Source organism: Chiloscyllium punctatum, chromosome 22 (genome assembly GCF_047496795.1).
Source record: "Chiloscyllium punctatum isolate Juve2018m chromosome 22, sChiPun1.3, whole genome shotgun sequence".
Classification (NCBI taxonomy): Eukaryota; Metazoa; Chordata; class Chondrichthyes; order Orectolobiformes; family Hemiscylliidae; genus Chiloscyllium; species Chiloscyllium punctatum.
Genome location: NC_092760.1, coordinates 13,608,966 through 13,628,458, shown reverse-complemented (window position 1 = coordinate 13,628,458; position 19,493 = coordinate 13,608,966). Strand labels below are relative to the sequence as shown.

At 37.3% G+C, this 19,493-nt stretch overlaps 1 protein-coding gene across 6 annotated transcripts in view; it reads right to left on the bottom strand.

Moving 5' to 3' along the window:
• The window catches only part of prdm11 (PR domain containing 11), a 185,331-nt gene that overhangs the window by 9,225 nt on the left and 156,613 nt on the right, over window positions 1-19,493 (bottom strand). The gene's annotated exons all lie outside the window — the stretch shown is intronic.

Sequence of the window (19,493 nt, the reverse complement as noted above, 5' to 3'; positions counted from 1 at the left end):
AATCACCATCTCTGTGGACTGTATTCAATTTCTACAATCTAATCTGCACAGTACACTAAACACACAAGGTAAATTAGATCAAGAAAGACAAAACAAAAAAGGTATACAAGAACAAATAAATTCATATTAATCAATTATATCTTTCATTGATCATTAAAATTCAATTCTAATTCATTCTGTCTCAATATATACAACATACGTGCATAAATAAAATGCACAGAGGGTTAGGTAATATAGAAAGAAATAATTCATATATATCAGAATATAAAGATGCCAAAGAAAATGTAATTGGAGCCATACATCATCGGGCCTGATTTTTAACTCTGTATAACTAAATTCGTTTTGAGTCAATTAAAATTAACCCCAATTGTGATGCCCCTTTTGAGTACATAATCAAATATACAGTTTACAAGTATGTCTTCACCTGCAAATAGCTGGTTTTACTCTTCTACTTTACAGATGACACTGCAAACCAGTGTATTATTCAAAAAAAGTGGTATTTATACAGTATTAAACTAAATTACAGTATAATAATAAACATAATTGATCAATTGTAGGTGAAGATTATTTGTTTCATAGGTTTGTACAGGAAGAGAAAAAGAATAGTCAATAGAGAAAAAAAATACCAACAGTCAAAGGTAAATTCCTGATCATCATTCACTGGGACACAATTTACTGGTTTGGGGAAAACAGCAACAAATATTTATTAAGAATATTGAGGAGGTTTGGAAAAAGGTAAGGTTAAGAAGCCAACTAAAACAAAGTTTACAAGAAAATTTAAATAGATTTTAAAAATTTATTTGTGAGAGATGTCGCTCTACAGTTTCAATGTTAGTTGGATAAAGAAATAACTGCATACATAGTGAAACACAAGGATACATTACATGCATTTTCATACACAAAGGAATAAAGTATCATAACATTTCCTCCTAAGTATTTCCTTTATGTTGTAGATTGGAATTAAAAACATCTACAAAAGAGCAATATAAATTTGTAATATTATGATGTTTAATAAAATAAATTCTGCAAGTAGATAATGGATCATATGTTGTTGCATGTGTGAACTGAACAGTATTACAGTTCACAGCATTGAGGGCTTTGAGCAACAGGTTTTTGTCAAACAACAATCCATAAATCAATCAGCAACTGTAATGTGCGTGAACAGGGCAAGTAACTAGGTATTTCTTAATCTATCAGACAGAAAGAAATTGACTTGCATTGTATAAGACTCTGGTGCGGCCGCATCTGGAATATTGTGTGCAGTTTTGGTCGCCATACTATAGGAAGGATGTGGAGGCACTGGAACGGGTGCAGAGGAAGTTTACCAGGATGTTGCCTGGTATGGTAGGAAGATCCTATGAGGAAAGGCTGAGGCACTTGGGGTTGTTTTCATTGGAGAAAAGAAGGTTTAGGGGTGACTTGATAGAGGTGTACAAGATGATTAGGGGGTTAGATAGGGTTGACAGTGAGAACCTTTTTCCACGTATGGAGTCAGCTATTACAAGGGGGCATAGCTTTAAATTAAGGGGGGGTAGATATAGGACTGATGTTAGGGGTAGGTTCTTCACTCAGCGAGTCGTAAGTTCATGGAATGCCCTGCCAGTAGCAGTAGTGGACTCTCCCTCTTTATGGGTATTTAAGCGGGCATTGGATAGGTATATGGAGGATAGTGGCTTAGTGTAGGTTAGGTGTGCTTTGATCGGCGCAACATCGAGGGCCGAAGGGCCTGTACTGCGCTGTAATGTTCTATGTTCTATGTTCTATAGTGCCTTTTAGATCCCCAGGATGTCTGAAAGCACTTTACAGCTGATTGAGTAACTACCTTTAAGTTGGTAGTCAATGTATGAAATGTGGCAGTCAAACAGCAAAATTATATTGATTGTATAATCCTATTTACTGGAATTTAGTACATTTTGGCCAGGATAGCATTGATAACTTGCTTCATCTTTTTCAAAATTGTAGCCATGTGATCTTTTATGACCACCTGAAGACTCAATTTAACATCTCATCCGTAAGTTACATACACTCGATAGTCCAATGTTTCCTCATTATTGCACTGAAGTTACAAAATCAAGATTTTTGTGCTTAAGTCTCTGAAGTGAAAAATTGAACACACAACCTCCTTATTAAGAGGAAAGATATTTACCAGCTGAGACTTTAACAGATTGAGGTGTGATTAATAAACAGTGCAGAATCTTAATCAGAAAATTATAATGTTGAATTTAATATCTACTCAAGTTTAGAAAGTGAAAAAAGGAACACCAGCTTAAGAGGGATGAGAAATAAAGAAAGCAGAAAGTGAAAAATCATTTTAAAACTTCCCACAATTAGAAGCTAAAGGAATGAGGATCCACATTTGTAAATGTGAATTTTGGTGCAAGAGAAGTTGTTTAGAAGTCATTTGGACTTATTGTACGAGTATCATATTTAAACTGGAAAGGGCAAAGCCTACTCTGGCAAGTTTAGCCTGTACCTCTGAGGTAAGCACAGCAACTTTATGTTGTTCAATATATTTGAGTAACGAGTTAGATGGTGGCATACCATTTTCAGAGAAGCATACTGAATGGCAACTTTAAGATTGCCATATTTAACTGTGTTAGCACAGTTTCTGAAAGTTGTGTAGTTTATAGGTAACATGCTGTTCTCAACATCCACTGGAAAGGATATAGCAATAAAAACAATCCTTTGAATTTAGATTAAACATGAAAACACTTTGCATTTGCTGTGGTGACAAATCAGGATTCATATATGCATAGATTCAGAATTTCACATGTGCTCCTTGCATTTTTTATAGCTTACATTGGGGAGCAGAGTTGAGTAGCCATGGATGCATTACTTGAGTAAAGCTTAAAAGATGTGGACTCATTTCTCAACTTAGCGTTTTTTAGGGAAACAGGATAAAAAATAAAACTAAAATTATGTAAATCACTTGGGATTCCTTTCTTAAAACGAAGAATTGCAGTTGCTGGAGATCTGAAACAATAACAGAAATTGCCGATGAAACCCACCAGGTCCGGCAGCATCTGTGGGGAGAAAGCAGAGTTAATGTTTCAAGTCCAGTGATTCTTCTGCAAAGCGGCTTTTCTGATTAAGAGACACCAGACTTGAAATGTTAACTCTGCTTTCTCTCTACAATGCTGCCGAACCTGCTGAGTTTCACCAGCATTTTCTGTTTTTATTTCTACACATTAGACTTTGGCTTAATGTGATTTTTTTTACTGATATATGCCTGTTAGGTGTTTTGGAATATACTATGCTAAAGGCGCTATTTAAATTCAAATTACTGTGGACCCATATCATATGTGTGGTTTAAAGGCACACTTATCTGATGATCAAAGAAAAAAAGCAAGAAGATTACCAACATAAAACACCGAGCAATAAAATATATTTTAAAATTAAAATATAGATCTAATTTGATTGCCATCCAAATGGATAAATGTTGATTATTTTGTATTTACACTTAGCATGAAGTTACACATTTCTATTTGATATCTGAAGTATTTAAGAAATATTTCTGAAATAAGACATTCATTAATGTTTAACAACAAATGCAAATAGATTTTTAAAATAGGCAAAATAAATGGTCAGATCAGATATGCCGGTAAATGGTATAGTCCTGCTTCAGGCAACCTAACAGTGAAAGGAATACAAATGATCCAGCATACTGCTATCTAGAAATGCTTCATTCAAGCAGCCAGTAGCATTAAGGCACCTCTGATATTAGCTCATTATGGTTTGTGCAAGAATAGATCCAAGTATTCAAAGGGTGCATTTATGATTTAACACATTTCAAAATCATAAAAGACAATGTATTAACATATCAGTCACTCCCACAGCAAATTTGCTGCAGAATTGTAGAATTTTGCCTATTATAGACAATTATTTCCTTTTTCCCTGCTTCAAATGGTCACAAAATACCACAAATAACTAGGTTTTATGGGGCATGTATTCTTTACCCCTTCCAATGAACAAGTCAGTTGTCAGGTTGTCTATAATGAAACCAGCTGTCTGGGAGCCATTGTGTGCTCAGAGAAGTATTAGTTAACTCAAGCCAGGAGGTTGTCGTCCACCTGGGGAAGAAACTCCACCTTAGAGACTTGCTGGCCAAACTGACTGTCAGCAGTACTGCAGTTTCAGCAAAACTAGATTTTGAGTAGCCACTTCTCCATTATCTCCTCATGTAATCCCAGATCAGATTAAAAGCTAGATCCAGAGTACTGGTGGAGCTGCTAGCAGCAAAGCAGAAGAAGGAGGAGGGTGTGCTTTGTAAGCCTCTGATTGGCACTGGGACATGCTGGGTGAGAAGACCGTCCTCGCTCAACCAGCTTAACAACAAGGGACACAGGAACAGACAATTCAGTCTGTCAAGCCTGCTCTGTCATTTAATATGATCATGACTGCTCAAACACCTCAATTCCCCTTACCCACACTATCCCCATAGTCCTTTATGCCATTGGTAATCAGAAATCTATCAATCAATCTCTAATTTAAACATTCTCTAAGACAGCTCTCTGGAGTGGAGATTCCAAAAAAATACCAGCAATGAGACTAGATAGGCTGGGATTGTTTTCTTATGATCAGAGAAAACTGGGGACGGATCTGATTAAGGTGTACAAAGTTCTGAGCAGCATAGTGAGGGCAGATGGGGAGAAATGTTTCTCTTTAACAGAGGGATCAATAACTGAGGGACATAGTTTTAAAGTAAGGAGCAGGAGCAGAGGTGATTTAAGGAAACATTTTTTGAGTTAGTGGGTTGAGGGTGTTTGGAATTCACTATCTGAAACGACAAAATCTACACATTTAAGAATTATTTAGATGAGCACGTGAAATACCACAGCATTCAAGACTATGGGCCAAGTGCTGGAAAATGGGATGAGAACAGATAGATATTTGATGACTGACGCAGATATGACGGACCAAAGAGTCCCTTTCCATGCTGCAAAACTCTTGAATTTATAATCGTTTGGGCCACCTGCTGGGTTCATACCTCCCTTTGCCATAAGTAATACAATGGAGGGGGACAGACGAGGCATTTAAGCAGCAATTAATTGGCCACTTAGGGGCTCAACTGGTCCAAGGGTGTGTGAGCTTCCTGTACCTTCACCAACCTCACAAAATGGGAGGCAGTTCAAGATGGCTCGGAAAGTCACTGGTAGGCTACAAGTTGCGCTTTATGAACAGTCATTCACCTTCAAATACACTAGCAGATAACTGTAAAATCAAGGCCAAAATAAAAGTCAGAAACGATGGACTGCATAAAATCAGAAATGTCTGTAAAATAAATATCAAAAGGAGCTGTAATTTACATTGACATGTTTGTGAATTTCAGTCACAATGCATTTAGTATTTCTAATGCATGGAAGATTTCTACGGCTATATCCAAATTTAAGACAGGCTTGAAAGCATATGCAAAGCTAGCAATTAAAAAGGATCCAGTGTCTGATTTGTAATAAATACTCTTTTAATTCTAACAGAACTCTGCTTCTGAACTGAAAATAATTATCTGTTGTTCTAACTATATTGCCGTCCTCACATGACGTGTTATACACAAATTCTCAGTCTTCCAAATTGAACTTTGCATGGCTTTGAATTGTCTAGTGTCCGTTTTGTTTTGTTAACGCTATGGTATATGCTTCAAAAATATGAAACATGCATACAAGACTACAATTCATTCAGAATTCAGATGGAATCTTTAAGGGATTTTATTATTACTCTCAGGGTTTATGACAGAATCTAAAAGCAAAAGTTAATGACATTCCAATTAGAGATTTGCAGTCACTTCGTGGAGCAGATTTTAAAATGTTCTTACCTTTCCTTTTAATTCCTCAGTTTTTCACATTCATTAGTACCTTTCAGTTTTCTCCTCTTCCAAAAAGCAGTGGTAAAACAAAACCTATTGAATTCCTTCCCCCCCAACTTAGTTCAAAATCTCGAGTCACATATGACTTTTAAGAGATTAATAGACAAGAAAAGGAGTCAACATAATTCACAAAATGAACACAAGACTAACTAAGTCATCACTAAGTTGGAAACAAATACCAACTAGTAAAGGATTAAATAAAAACAAGTACATTTTCATCTGTAAATATTCATTTTAATTTACCAATGTAACAGTAAAATGTAAACCAATAACAAGGTGAGCAAGACGAAAAAAAATTATAAATTACAAACCTACAACACAGGTGCAAAAGGATGACAAGCAGCATTGAAATTAAATGGAGATTTTTTTTGCTACATGCACAATAATGGTTACTATGTGTGCACTACCCCGCTTTTACACAACATGCCCAAGATACATTCATGAGAACTGACATTTTTTCTGACAAATATTGATTCCATCTGACACTGCCAGACTTGAAAAAAATAAAACTTAGTAAAAGAGACTTAAGGGGCAACTGTTTCACGCAGAGGGTGGTACATGTATGGAATGAGCTGCCAGAGGAAGTGGTGGAGGCTGGTACAATTACAACATTTAAGAGGTATTTGGATGAGTATATGAATAGGAAGGGTTTGGAGGAATATTGGCCAGGTGCTAGCAGGTGGGACTAGATTGGGTTGGGATATCTGATCAGCATGGACGAGTTGGACTGAAGGGTCTGTTTCCATGTTGTACATCTGTATGACTCTGTATGTATGTATGTATGTATAACTCTTAAGCTCTGGAAGAGGACTCCTCCAGGAGGATCCTTTCAGATTCATTCACTCTTTTACTTTAAGGTACAAACCAAAGTCAAGTGAGTCTTAAAGTGCTAGTTACAACAGTTTATAGATTAATTTGATCTTGTCAACTGTGGTCTTGCCCCTTCCAGCCAATAAAAATTCCATGTTGCCTCGGTTGGGAAAGGCTGCCAGATTAACTCTCTGTTAAGTACCCACCTTCAAGCCTTCAATGGAATGAAGGGCCGCAAGGTGGAAATCTTTTCCCTGAGCAAGCTGCTGGCTATTCAAGGACCAGCAGCTCTCCACTTCTTGCATTATTACCATGAGGGTTGGCAGCTAACAGCAATGCATCCACCAGAAGCCCAGGATCAATAAGAATCTCAAAGATGAAGGTGTGAGAGGATGGATCTTTCAGAAGCAAAATCACAAGTCACACCCTTCCCAATTCCCAGTCCCTTTGTCTGGCCTTTTGACAAAGTGACCCGCCTGGGAACATAGAAACCTGCCAAATGATGAGGAACTTGTTTGGCTGTGGTTGAATATTAGTCATGAGGAATAAGGCCCTTACATCAGCAAATATGGTCAGTGACAGAAAGGCTATAGGGTCCCCGTCCAGCACTTCCTGACTCAAATAAATGCCCCTCAGCCCCAAACTTGCCACCAGGGAGAAGTAAATTCTGCGGCCCTGTTTGATATGCTGAGAAATTCTTCATACAAGTTAATATTGTTATGCCTTTTTTTAAACTTCTAAAATGAAGACAGGAAACATGAAGTACACATTATAATCATAATACTTCAAAACAAACATAATTTATGCCACGAGGAGTGAGACACAAATCCTACTTTAGAAGGGGATAAGGTAGCTATTAGAGAGTTTAGAATTTTAGGAAATGCCATTCAGCACTTTAATATCATATACATTCCTTTCAGAAACATCCAAAATACTAGTAATCAATTTGCAAAACACAGTGAAAGACAATCCAACATTAGGTGAGTCTGAAAGTCCATTTTTTAATCAATCCTGTTTCTTTGCTCCTCTATGATATTTTGTTTTAGTAAACCAAAAAAACTGTTCGAATCATCCTTATTTGTTTCTGAATGCTTCCCATTCCATCTGCTTTGCAGATAGCATGTTAATACATATTCTGAAACTGTTTTTAATTCTGATACTATTTTAATTCAGATTCTGAGACAAGGGCACTTGATTTAGCTACACATAGCTGGGAACTGGCTAAATGATATCAAACTAACTTTCAGGGAAAAAGTAGGTCAAATTTGACTTTCTGAATATTTTATAAATTGACTTTTAAAAAAAAAACACTTGTGATCTAGGTATCTGCTGAAGATTTGACTCAGTTTTTCACACTGTCATCTCTGATTCTGAAGCTTTTTGGTTCATGTTTAATCCAAGATCCTTACAAAATTCAAGGTCAGTACGCCAGTGCAGTATTGAAGGATTGCTGCATAGTCATGTGTGCTATATTTTGGGTGTGATGTTAAACCGAAACTATCTGCCATTGACTAGATTTCATGGCCACTATTATTAAGAAGTGCTCAGTAGTTCACACTGTTCAAAGTTTGGGAGAAGATTTGTAGCTCGGGTGCTCGTTGTGGTGGTTCTGTTCGCCGAGCTGGGAATTTGTGTTGCAGACATTTCGTCCCCTGTCTAGCTAATTTGTTCAGCTTTATTCGTTCTTTGATCACTGTCACCAACATAGATTGTCCAGTAATTATTGCTCTGATGTTTGTGGAAGATTGCTGTGTTACCTACATTATAACAGTGTGTATAAATAAAAAATTATCTCACTGGGTGTAAAGTGCAGTTTTCTCTGGAACTTCAAATTGAAACTTATTTTTCAGAACAAAACTTTGCGACTTGCTTCAGTTACAATTCTTGAGAAATAGAAAAGCGGAATGAAGTGTTCACACTGTATATCAAGCTAATTAAATTAAAATGGGGAAATGTTGCTGGCAGACCAACTGGCTTTCACAGAACAAGATACAAGTTTCGCTCTTCATGTTACTCACTTTTCACTTTGACTGCTAGGTGGAAGCCGGACACTTCCCCATAAAAGGTAGAGGAGAAAGCATAAGTTAATAGTAGCCCCAACTTGTTCTCCTGTACCACATACTCACAAATTTAGAAAAAGACTGGAGGAAAAAGTGGACATAGACATTCACCAGGACAAAGCAAGTATACGATCCATACATATCAAATATTCCGTTGAGTTAACAATTTCTACCAATATCATAAAGAAATATAGTGGAAAATAAAATCCCATTTCTGTGATCACAATATCACAACACAATTCCTTACATTTTCTTAAAGGGATCATTTACATTACAACCTCAGTGTCAGAGCAAGGAGTTTCTTCTTTCCATCAAAACTACACTTGTGTGATGCAAATCTAAAATTCAGGCCTCACTCAATTTGTGATGCCAAGTCAAACCATAACACTCTATTAATTCTGCATTTACACTCTTAACTAAGTATCAGTGCACAGCAAAACTGCTTCTTAGCAACGCAACACATCATTTAATGTCCCCATAAAATACACAAAGAATTAAATCAACTGAAACAAAATTTCTTTCAGTTCAAAATCAATTAAATTTTAAGAAAAGTGATCGTTCAGCAACAATCTGCAGTTATATAGTTGATTTTTTTAAAAAAAAGGCTCCCAAATGCTTCAGAGCTGTTTCATTTTTGAGAGAGACACACACAAGGAGCTAATGAGAAAGATAATCAATTACATGGTTAGAGATAGATTTTAAAGAAGGTTTTAGAGGAGGTGATTTAGGCTGGAATCCCAGATATAAGATATAAGTACATGATAAAATATGCATTAATGGTGGAGCAACTGGGGAATTTGAGACCAGAACTGCAAGTGCGAAGCAAACTAGGGCTGTGCAGTTAACAGAGATTGGGCAGGGTGGTACCATGGAAAGATGTGAAGGCAAGGATAAGAATTTTTCAATTGAGGGGTTTTTGGGTCAATGTAGGCCACATGTGTGACGGGTGAACCAGACTTAGGATGACTTAAGGTCTAGGCTTTAGAGTTTTGGACAAGCACAAGTTAATGGAAGAAGTGAGGTGGGAGGTTGGCCAGGAGACCACTAGAATAGTTAACGCTAGAAGTATGATAGAGGGTTTCAGCAGCAGGTCACCTGAGTGAGGATAGTGACAGGTGATGTTACAGAAGTGGATAAGAATGGAGAGTTTGAGGGTAAGAGGCTATGTTCAACAGAAACATTCCATTTAATATTTTCATTATGTCCATTGGAAAAGAGTGCGTCTTTTGAATGTATTAGACATGGTGCTGATTTTTGTTCAGTATGCATGGAAATCTCTAGATTACTGCATGGCTACATCATGACACAACCGAGAAAGAAAATTGCTTAAGATTAAAACAGAATGGCAAGGTAACAAATGGTCTGCGTATAGCCTCAGATAGTCACCAGGGAAAGTGATGGAGTTATTAGCTAGGGTTAGGAATGGCTGTTGCGGCAAGCACTGTAGGACAAGTAGTGAAAAGACTGTGGAAGACCAGCAGACTACGGAATGTATCAGAACAGATGATGTAACAACAGAATATTTTCTACAAAAATGTTTACCATTGTATTGTTTAAGAAACCTTAACTGTGAAAACAAGACTTTGTCAAGGTGCTTTTGCACCTCCAAAAATCACACTAAAAAAATCATAACCATTACTCCTTTGTGCAAGACTAAAAGCAACTGTCACGCTTTAGAGCCGATCATGAAATTATAACGCTATTATAAAGATGCAGTAATCCTTTTACTGTACCAATGACATAGCAAAAATCATAAGTTATTTACTGGATCTAAGAGTCAGATATGACAACAAATGCCTTGAGGAGAAAGTGAGGACTGCAGATGCAAGAGATCAGAGTCGAAAAGCGTGATGCTGGAAAAGCACAGCCGGTCAGGCAACATCCGAGGAGCAGAAGAGTTGACGTTTCAAGCATGAGCTCTTCATCAGGAATGGCTTAAGTTCTGTTTTCAGTTACAACACACTCATCGCTAATACTTTTGTTTTTGTTTTGCAGAGATATTTAGGTATCACTGTGGTTTTTATATTTCTCTGCCAGGAATTCCACGGACTGAAGGGAAGTTATTGTCCTAGGTAAGGCTGGTATCAGGAACGAAACAGATTTACTTCTATATTTCTTTTGTGCCCAGCTCTTCACTTGAAAGCAGGCTCAAGAATCTAAGTCTGCACACAGATCTGGTAAAAGTACATAGGTCAACCAATGCCCAAATCAAAGGTTGATTCACATTTCAGGTGAAGCATTCCATCAGATGGGTTCTAATTGAAAGGCCCCACCTGAAGTTTTTTTCTTTCTTAGATGCCGACTAACCTACTAGTTCTTGTACTTACTGTTCATACTTCAGTTTTGCAGCATTGGTACAAATCATTGTTATCAGAAATTACTTTTAAGGTAAAGCATAATTCATGAAGCAGAACTGCCATGTTATGAGTCATCTACATTAGAATAATTGCCACATTAAAATGTATTATCCAGTCATAGATAACTAAAGTCAGAGTATTGCAGCAAAATATGCTATATAATCCAAACAGAGAGCCCTGAATAGCAAAGAGTTGTATCTACACATTTGTAATTTTGTGTTGCAGGTGTTTAGAGCACCTTCATTCCATAATTAGGGTTTGAACCCAGCCTGAACTGATGAGATTAAAAACTTGTCTCTGTTGGACATAAATCTTACAATGAAATTTATCTGGAGAACTAGCCATTCGGATACAGAACTGGCTCAAAAGGTAGAAGACGGAGGGTAGTGGTGGAGGGTTGCTTTTCAGACTGAAGGCCTGCGACCAGTGGAGTGCCACAAGGATCAATGCGGAGTCCACTATTTTTCGTCATTTATATAAACAATTTGGATGAGAGCATAGGAGGTATATCTAGTAAGTTTGCAAATGACACCAAAATTGGAAGTATAGTGGACAGCGAAGAGTACAAGGGAATCTTGATCAGATGGGCCAATGGGCTGAGGAGTGACAGATGGAGTTTAATTTAGATAAATGTGAGGTGCTGCATTTTGGAAAAGCAAATCAGGGCAGGATTTATATATACACTTAGGTGTTTGGTATGCTTTTCTTTATTGCTCAGAGCATTGAGTATAGCAGTTGGGAGGTCATATTGTGGCTGTACAGGACATTGGTTAGGCCACTTTTGGAATACTGTGTGCCATTCTGGTCTCCTTCCTATCGGAAGCTTGTTGTGAAACGTGAAAGGGATCAGAAAAGATTTATAAACACATTGCCAGGGTTGGAGGATTTGAGTTAGAGAGAAGCTGAATCAGCTGGGGCTGTTTTCCCTGGAGCGTCAGAGGGTGACCTTATAGAGGTTTAAAAAAGGAAGAGGGGCATGGATAGGGTAAATAGACAAGGTCTTTTCCCTGGGTTGGGGGAGTCCAGAACAAGAAGGCATAGGTTAGGGTGAGAGGGGAAAGATTTAAAAGGGACCTATGGGGCAACTTTTTCACGGAGAGGGTGGAGTGTGTATGGAGTGAGCTGCCAGAGGAACTGGAGGAGGCTGGTAGAATTACAATATTTAAAAGGCATCTGGACAGGTATGAATAGGAAGGGTTTAGAGGGATATGGGCGAAATGCTGGTAAATGGGACTAGATTAGGTTAGGATATCTGGTCAGTATGGATGAGTTGGACTGAAGGGTCTGCTTCCATGCTATACATCTCTATGACTCTATACTGTTAATCTATTATCCATTGACTGAGAATACATGGCACACATTTACCATGCCTCAGAGGACATTGAGGGAAGGAGAGGAGTCATTGGATTCCATATTGGGTCCAACATCATAGAGCAGAGTAGGTAAGAGAATTTGGACAGTATGAAGAGTTATTAGTTAAATTAAAGGACAGGACCTAAAGGATTTTAATCTCTGGATTATTTCCTGGCACAGATGCAAATATGAATAAGAATAAACAGATTTCAGAGATGAACACATCACTGACTAAATAATGTGGGAAAGAAGTGTTCTGTTCCATGTAACACTGGCACCAGTACTAGGATGGGAGCTGTCCAATTGGAATGGGCTGAATCTGCTTGGGACCATCACAGAAATGGTAAAGAGGGTGGCACAAGGAATTGGGAGGCAGGCCTCAGGTGGCAAAGATAGTGTAGATAATAGTTTGGAAACAAAAAAAAGTAGAGTAACAGAAATTGTGCTTCAGGGACTGCAGGTAAAGGGAAAATAAGATTTAAAGTAATCAAATTAGAAGAAAGAAACATTTTAAGGCAAATATAGAATATAAAGAACATATTCAACTTTGAGGGTATGGCATTGTAACCATTACTGAGCTGTGGTCACAAAATTATGGGGACTGGGAAGTAACTGTATCTACAGGAAAAAAAAGAGAGAAAAACAGAGAAAGTTATATATCAACCATTGCTTTAAAAGAAAGTCATTCAAGGGAGTTAAAATGTTGCTTTGTAACAATTTTGTCTCTGAGCCAAACAGTCCTGGGTTCAAGTCTCAAGGTTTGAATACAAATATCCAGGCTGACACTCTAGTGTAGTACTGAGGGAGTTCCGCAGTACTAAAAGAGCTATCTGTCAGACGAGACATTTGGCTGAATTGTCACAGAATCAGAGAGACTCGGAGATAAAAACAGTAGATGGGACTAGATTCCTACCACCATTTTTTTTTGTTGGAGTGGGAGAAACGTGCATGTTCGTATTCCTGGGCTGGCGATCTCCAATTGCAGACATGGGCATCTCCCAGACCCCTGCAATTTTCATGGAGTCAGTCCAGTTTGTTAAAGACTTTGTTCATTATTCATACTAGGCTGAGAGCCCAGTCTTCCATTATTTTGTTGAAACAGGTGCACAGATGAGACAGCTGATTTATAGGTTTGCAAGCTTTTTCTGTGATTTATTTCATCACTGACTCAATGATCATTTATACAAGAGGTGTCGAATACCTATCAGGTGACTATCACCTGATGAAGGAGCGTCGCTCCAAAAGCTAGTGTGCTTCCAATTAAACCTGTTGGACTATAACCTGGTGTTGTGTGATTTTTAACTTTGTACACCCCAGTCCAACACTGGCATCTCCAAATCTCGAATACCTATAAGTGTCAAATACCTATGGTAATATTTTTTCACTTTTTTTCCCAAAGTGTGGGAAGTCTGTGCGTTAGATGGACTGAAATACGCACCTGGCACAAAGATAGTGAATTCTTTCAGTCTGGCCAGGGATGTGGGGGTTAATACAGGTGGTGAAGGGATATTCCCCACCTCTCTATCCAAAAACCTTGTTATCAGTCTACCTATCACAAAGACTGTGCTGCAGCAATATTATGCTAGAAGAAACCTTAACCATTTGAGGAATAAACTGGAAAGAAGTCCGACCTAGTAAGCTGTTGGCCAATCTTGACTGCAAGGTATGTCTGGGATTTTGAACAGGACTAGCTGCCATATCTCAGTCTGAGCAGAGGTGACAGGGCCAGGGGGATGGTTAGAGGGTAGAATAATCTTGGGAAGAGAGTGCCATCAATGTGCAACAGAGGGGAGATATCTTTGTTTCCTGCCCAATGACAGTTCACAGTGAGAACTGCAAGCTGCAGCTTCCATATATAAAACAGCAGCAGTCAGACGAGGGCCTTAATTGGCCACCTTACTTTTTCACCGCCAGTATAATACGGAAGGCAGGTTAGGATGAGCAGAAAGGCTATCTGCTTCATTTTACAAGACCCCCCATCTTTAAATATACCAGTGAACCTTCATAAAATCCAGCCCAATATGCTCTTGATCCAACAAGGCCATACTCTAATTTATAATGAGGTAAATTAAATTAGGACTAATGGCGTTCATGATCATTAACCAACGTCAAGCATAATATGATCACATTCAACAGAGTGTTTGAAGGGAAGCAATGTGAAACAGCTACTAAGATTCTATATTTAGCTAAGACTGACTTCAATACAATGGAATATAGATTGACCACAATAAACAAATCTGTTCAACAATGATAAAAGGTGATAAGCAGTCAAAGTTTTTCATCTGATACTCACCAGAACTAGGACACAAGAAACAGACTTGGGAAAAGAAGGGGACACAAAAAGAAGGTTCTGATTTGTTGAGCCATAATTGTGATCAAGATGCAACAAGACTTTACTGTCAATCTTAGCTCTCAGACCAGCAGCAGGACTCTGATTTGGTTAGGGTATTGCTACAGGAATGGCAGTCTCCATGACTTTTGCTTCCTTCTATGAAACATGTGCAATGTGCAAATTCCTTTTACCTACGTGTAACATGGTTTACATAGCTTCCAGTATACACACACACCACACCGTAAAGCCACTGATAGTGACTAAAGAGACAGAAGTGGGGCATTCAAGGAGGAATTTATGGTTAGTGATACAGAACCAGTTTATATTCTTTAGGCCAAGGTTTTGCCAGAAAACACAGCTATACCACCCAGGAGTTGGAGAACATGAAACAAAATTTGCAAGCAGTATCAAAACCAAACCAAAACCCTTTAAAAGTATATTAGAAGAGAGCAGTCAGAAACAAAGTGGGTCCTTTGAAAACTGACAAGAGTGATACTGGCAATGAAAACGATGAATTGCAGGCATACTGAATAATTTAGTTTCAGTGATTAGAGTATTTGGAGGTCAGCATGCCACACATTCCAATTAAGCAGGCGCAGAGACTTAACAGAATTAAGATATGCAATATCTTAGTAATATATAAATTAATCCATGAAAGAGCAAATCACAGTGTTTTACAAGAAGTGGTGTGAACATTTAAGTATAATCTTCCGAGGTTGTCTTGAAGTAGCAGCCTTTTTAAGATTAGAACATTTTTGCTCACTCTATTTAAGAAGGTGACACAAGGAAATGAGGGAATTAGAGGTTAGATAGTTACTATTCTATAATTATAGGTGGGATGACTGAGCATGCTGACAATTGTCAGATGTCCAGAGAGAGCTAGCATGGACTTTAAAGAACAATTTACTGTATCCATTAATGACACTAATGGGTTGAAAAATCACAAGCCCAAATTAGTGAATAATACAAAGGTAAGTAGGTACTTACATTTGTGGATGGAAGTATTACAGAGCCACTCTACATAAGGGCTCATGCTGCTGGGATGAAATATTAGCATGGATACAGGATTGGCTAAATGAAAGGAAAGATAGTCAGAAGTGGGTCACTTTCAAGAAATGAGTTGATGGCCACAGGGATCAGTGTTGGGCCTCAACTATCTACGTTAATGACTTGGATGAAGGGAGTAACTGTATTATAGCCAAACTTGCTGATGATAATAAGGAAATATAATGATAAGGATATAAAAGTCTACAATGGGATATTATAGATTGGATAAGTAAGTGGGCAAAAAGATTACATATGCAATGCCCGTATAATATGGGAAAATTTGGCAGGACAAGTAGAAAAACAGAATGTTCACATGGAGAAAAGCTGCAGAAGTTCACAGGGATCTGTGAATTTTCCTACATGAATCACAAAGTTAGCATGCACGTACAATAAGTAAATAGGAAGGCAAATGGAATATTGTCCTTTAGTGCAAGAGGGATTGAGAATTAAAACAGGACCTCTCTCTGCAATTTTACAGGACATTGGTAAGAAATACTTAAAGTACTGCTTACAGTTTTGGTTTCTTTACTTGAGGAGGAATACACTTGGACAGGCAACAGTTCAGGAAAGGTTCCTGAAGTTCCAAACAAGAGTCACATTGGACTTGAAATGATAATTCTGGTCATTTGTCCACAGATGCTGCAGACTTGCTATATTTTTCCAGCAATTGTTGTTTTTATGACTTGGGTTGAGGGGTTGGGGGGGAGGGGAGGGGGTGTTCTCTGATGAGGCAAGGTTGAACATTCTGGGCCAATTCACTGTAGTTAGGAAGAAATAGAAGTGATCTTTTGAAACATAATTCTGAGAGCTTGACAAGATAAATGCTGCAAATCTAGAACTAGGCAGCATAGTTTAAGGAGTCTTCCCATTTAAGAAGGATGCAAGGATATATTTCTTCTTTGAGGGTTGATAATCTTTGGAATTTTCTTTCCCAGAGAGCAGTGGAGTTTAGATAAATGAACATATTCAAGGCTGAGTTGGACAGATCTTTGATACCATTTAGTACTAAACCTCCCCACATATCCAACGGTGACATTCGATGCTAAAGTTGTAACTTGCCAGCACGGCCTTTTTGTCCTCAATGAAATACACAGAATAAAAACCATAAAAATGTGAGTTGTGTCTAAAATATTAACATAATGTTTACTGAAAAATGAAACAGGTCTATTTTAAAAAGATTCTTTATAATATTTTCAGTTGTCATGTACAGAACAATTTGTTTATCAGTATATTACTAATTGAGGAATACACAAATAATCACAACCTACAAAACATATCCTAGCTAATTTCCTTCTGACTATGCTGAAAAATATTTCCATTTGTTATGTTTTATTCCATTCCTGCAATTAAATGAGGTGAGAATTATTAACATCAGAACCTCCACAATGTACAAATAACCAACAACTACGATCAACATCCAGTTCAGGAACCATTAGAATCAATCTTTAGAGCATGAGATGCAAAGGCACCAAAAATAAACACTTCATTAGTTCACACAGTTGAACAAATATGTAAATAGAAATTTGATCCTGAGTTTTGTTGAAGCATAATTACATAATTTCAGGAAGACTCTAAGCAAGTGAAAATACCCTCGGAAAACTTCCATTATTTAGGTGCTAAGGAAACATAGAAAATTCCAGTCAAATATGTAAATCCTCAGTAGACCCAAAAAGTAATGTTAGATTATAATGTTAGATGCCTCAAGTTATTAGCCGCAAAATCAAATCTTCATTTGACCAGTCTATGAGATTCATAAATACTGTAAAACTAAGATAAGATACATGATCAGGCTGCATTTACATTCACTTAAGAATAAGGATGTTGTTTTTTAATCAAGATAAAACATGTGCATTTTACAAAAAATACATTTCTCAAATAGATGGTCTTAACAGTTTTCACCATTCCATCAGATTACATTGCAATCATTGTGTTAAGGTTATGAATGGTAAAATTCCACAGCTGAGTGTTTCAAGATTCAACTCTATCTAGAAAAACAAGTGGCTATGCCAAAGATGCAATATAGTCCCTTCTCACTAGTTTTTGGTCAGAACTCAAGAACACTGGTTGACTTTGCCATGAGATTATAAAGTAATGGAACTAGGTTACTTTTATAATATGTTATATTACATATATTCATTCAGGCTTTGAACCATAATCAGATTTATTTCAGGGTAGTCATGCTCCCTTGTCAATTGCTATGCAATCCAGTTTCATGAGATTTACTGCTTGTCTAATGCTGCATCCAAGTCATGAAGTTTATATCAAATTATTTTAAAAATACCAATTTCTTTAGCTATAAGTAAATTGAAATTGTATTCACTGACTGGCTATATCAAGACTATACCATCTTCCTCCTGATTGTGCTTTCCTTTCATTTAACTATTCTAACAGATGGAACTAAACAACTGAGCTCATTGAAACATCTAATTTAGCTGAACCAAATCTAGATGCTCCATTTTAAACATACATATTTAAATGGCACTGAGAAACAAGTAACCAGAATATTTCACATTTTCTCACATCTTGCCTGAGATTAATATCCTGGTCAAGTTCCAAAATGTATGACATATATTCCAGCTTTGGTTGACCATACAGAAAGTTTGAAAGCAGCAGTAGAACTTTTTCATTTGTTTCTTCTATCCTAGCTTTCTGAAATCCCTATAATTAGCTTTTTTAATTCCTTTGTGCATTTTACTTGCTGCTGATCCTTAGTATTCTCACTATATTTTGCCTTTTGACTATGCGTATTGACTGCTTGCAAAGGTTCCTTCACATATCTTATCCAAGTGATGAATTTTAATGTTTGAGACATTCCCTTGATAAGGCATCACAAAACACATCTAAGCATGGGTCAATGTTCAACAGCATAGAATGAAAGTCTCATTGGAAACTTTCTCCTTGTTTATCTAGGGAGGTGCAGTCAAGGATAATGCTAATTGAGATCAGTTTGTTAGGAGGTCAGCCTTGGTTAACAGGACACTGGATAAACCTGATGAGCTATAAGAGGATGTCAATGGCATTTTAAATCAATTCCTCGACTTACAGTTAAAACAACAGATTTTACGTTCTCTGAACAATTCACAATATTGATCACAAAGTATGAACCTGGTTAAGGAGTTGGTTGAAAAGGCTCAGAGAGGATAGGTATAATGTACATACTCCAAATGGCAGAATTTGACTAAAGGATTTGCATTGTGGGGTCAACTATTCATCGTATTTAACAACTTAAAATGTTGGAACAGAAAGCTCATATCTAAGTTTGTCATAGACTCAAAGATAGGCAGATTGAAACACAAAATTATAAAGAAGTATCAATAAGTTAAGTGAATGAGCAGAATTGTGGTGTGTGGACCTCAAACCGCAAATAGAAAAAAAGCCAGATTTTATAGTAAAGGCCCAGAGACTTAGGTTTCCATGTATATAGATCAATAAAATGTCATGGACAGGTACCAAAAATAGTTAGAAAGAAAAAATGGAATGCTAACCTTTATATCCAGAGCACTACAGTTAAATCAATTTTTTTTTTCCTACAGTTTTTAATGTAGTTTATGAAATTAAATTATTTTACTAATTATTGCCTTTGTTCCTCTGCAGAAAGTATTTCTAAATTAGACACTGCACTTTGGTACCCCCCCCATATTGTAGTAAAACAAATCTATCCTTTGCAAGCCAGC